The sequence below is a fragment of the Mizuhopecten yessoensis genome, unplaced genomic scaffold (assembly GCF_002113885.1).
Source record: "Mizuhopecten yessoensis strain PY_sf001 unplaced genomic scaffold, ASM211388v2 scaffold6277, whole genome shotgun sequence".
Taxonomy (NCBI): Eukaryota; Metazoa; Mollusca; class Bivalvia; order Pectinida; family Pectinidae; genus Mizuhopecten; species Mizuhopecten yessoensis.
Window position 1 is genome coordinate 26,890 of NW_018406469.1, and position 3,475 is coordinate 30,364.

Sequence of the window (3,475 nt, forward strand, 5' to 3'; positions counted from 1 at the left end):
TATATGTAACCAACCGACTATTGTCACCTTCCCGTCACAATGATATCAATCTCTACGACTATTGTCACCCTTCTGTCACAATGATATTGATAACCTACCGACTATTGTCACCCTCCTGTCACAATAATAGCAATCCCTACGACTATTGTCACCCTTCTGTCACAATGATATCAATACTACCGACTATTGTCACCCTTCTGTCACAGCGATATCAATCCCTACGACTATTGTCACCCTCCTATAACAATGATATATACCCGACCGACTATTGTCACTCTCCTGTAACAATGATATATAACCTACCGACTAGTGTCACCCTACTGTCACAATGATATCAATCCCTACGACTATTGTCACCATTCTGTCACAAATATTCATGCAACATAGATCAATCCTGCACAGCTATTGTCACCTGCCAGTCACATGGACCAATCCAACTCCCTTGTCACAAATATCAATCCTACCGCCTATTGCTAATCTCCTGTCTTAAACAAAACAAGAACACTAGCTAGCACATCATGGCTTAGTGATTACTATCTGATGAACGTATTGAAAATGACTGGGAAATTCTTTCCAGAGTGGGTCGGAGGTGGTAGAAGACCTATATTTTGACCTGGTGAGGACAAAGCATTCTCGATACTCCAGGGGTTTTGTTTACTTACGCTTTCTGTACTTCTGGAATATGTCAAAACAAAATTGAAGGCACGCGGCTAGCAATTTGATCGGTCTCAGGTAGAAAAAAACCTGACCAATCGCTAGGCCGATACCTGGTCATTTGAAGATTACAAATTTCAAGTTTATTGGTTTCCTCAGATATATTACAATGTACAAAATGGAGTGCAGAGATGCGACACCCAACTACAAAGCCAGTCAATATTACCGTTACGCGACCGAGCAATTCTTTTAATGTACATCAAAGTATCAAACTAGTCTTCTTGTCTCATCTACAAGGTGACGCACACTGAGCTTTCGATTTTGTCATGACAAATTCCAGGGCACAGAGTGCGTAAGTGAGCCTAACCCCTAGAATATCGAGGACGGGGGTAAAGTAGCCATTGTTGTATACATTTTGAAGGAGGAGAACATTTAGACATTTTAGCCTGTGTGGAAAATGTAATGAGCGAAATTCAATCTTGTATGTGATTTTTCAAATTTATTTATTGGAATGCATGAACAGTGTGATAACTCTGAGGGTAACAACACCAATGTCAATGTATGACTAAATGGCAAATGACATCACGTCATTATACAATGTAACGTATAATCTGAGCGCGCTTTCATTCTCGGACTTCAATCAAATAGAAAGAAATACGGATTATTTTAATAAACGCATGTTATTCTATGTACTTAATTAATATGTGCTTTATAACTTACATATCATTGTTGATATTAAGGAAGCAGATGGTACTTATACGGGTAGCGTTATTTTATCCCATTTTTCTTTCACTTCTTAACCGTTATCTTCACGTTCAAATTGATCATTGTCAAAATTGGTTACACTTGTCATATACAAACCGTGACCATATGAATGTCAAATAAATAGGCTTTGCATATGTCTATTTTCATTCCGATAGCTCTGAAAGCACATGTTTTACAAAGCCGGCCGTGAGCCACAAACGTCAAACCTAAAACGAAATGACGTTAAAAGTGTGTTACACTGTTGTGCGTCAACATCTGACGTTAAGTCTTAAAGTATTGTGGTAACCTCCACTGGTTGCTTACAAGATGAGTGTATTTTTAAAAATCGCTTTCAACTTGTGACATCTTGAATGTGTTTGTCTAAACTGTAGATCGTGGTACTATTATCAATAATAATCGATTGATGGACATATTAGTCAATCGTAATTGCATCAAATTTACTATATTTACGACACATAAACATGATTCAGCTTTATCGTTTTGTGATCTATGATGCGAAGAGACTTCCGGTAGTAATAATCTGTACATACTTGTAAACTATGTTTTCTATATCATAATTCGAAGACATCTTCTAATTCTATTCTTTTAATATTCACATACGATTTCATTGTCGATCATCTCATGCCATTTATGAAGCTAGATAGATTTTCAAATTGTTGTTATTATTGATAATATAGGATAAACAATCAGATTCGTACTAATAACGCGAATGTCGTGGGTCCGTCCCCAACGCTGGCAAGATTAAGGTTTTCCCTTTTAAGCTTTTTCCTAACTTTTTTTTTCAGTGATGTTTGATGTGTCCAGGACAAAAGAAAATCGATATTATACTTTTAGGCAATCGTATCAGCCTGTTGATAATTATCCAAATAAAAAATGTATCCTTCGACGTGACAAAATGTATACTGAAGGTCAGCAGGGAAGATTTGAGAAATAAACAGAAATATAATATATAATATGGTTTTTTCTGTGATCATGTAATAACAAAAATTATCTGACATCAGAACGTTTGTGATAGGATGCGTCATTCATTACAGGCTGTCTGTTTATATCTTTGGTACCTAAGCTTTCTGTCGCTCGCATCATACCTAGATAAGTACTAACTTTAGCTGGTGTCGGTTTCCTTCTGTCCAGGCCGGTTAGCTCAGTCGGTTAGAGCGTCAATTTGTAAATGAGCGATGACATACCTTTTATAACTATGCTTATTTCATGTAGAAATGTACTTCTGTGATTTTTGAGTGTTTAAATATGTGTTTTATGTGAACTGTGAGGAACCGACGGGGCCCCAACCCCGGAGGTCCTATTTGCTGGGACTAATAAAAGTTCATTTTAAAAGAAAAAAAAAAGAAAGAAAAAAAAGAGCGTCGTGCTAATAACGCGAATGTCGTGGGTTCGACCCCCACATACATTTTCTATTTTTCTGCAAAATGCAAAATGTATTTTATTGTTTTCATTTTCATTTTTCTATTTTTTCAATATTGTATATATAATGTAATGATATCATTGATGATGAAATGGTTTCTTTATGATGTATATAATCGAATATTAAAAGAATTCGAATATGTTAATTATCTGATGTAGGTGATCGAATATGTTAATTATCTGATGTAGGTGATAAGGTCAACGTTTAGATACAACATGCAGTACATGTTCAAATTTAAGTACGAAATTACGAATGGGAACGTATATTTAACCGACATCAGTTGTACATGGGCCGGTTAGCTCAGTCGGTTAGAGGAAGATTAAACATACGAATGTTTTTTTCATCAACTTCTTTTTAGGAGTAGTGCGTTTTTGCGTTCTTAAAAGGCGTAATCTGGTGGTACATAAAATGACAAAAGTGAATATAAAGAACTTTTTTATGTTAACATTTCGTAAATATTTTGATTATATCAAACACTACTACCTCATGAAGAAGAAATGTGTTCTATTCAAGAAATATTTTGTTGCTGACAATAAATTATTGAGGGCTGTAGATTTATCTTCAGGCACTGAAAATATCCTATCTTATGCATTATCATTATGATTAAGTTGTCGTTTTTCAACTAATTTGTAAATG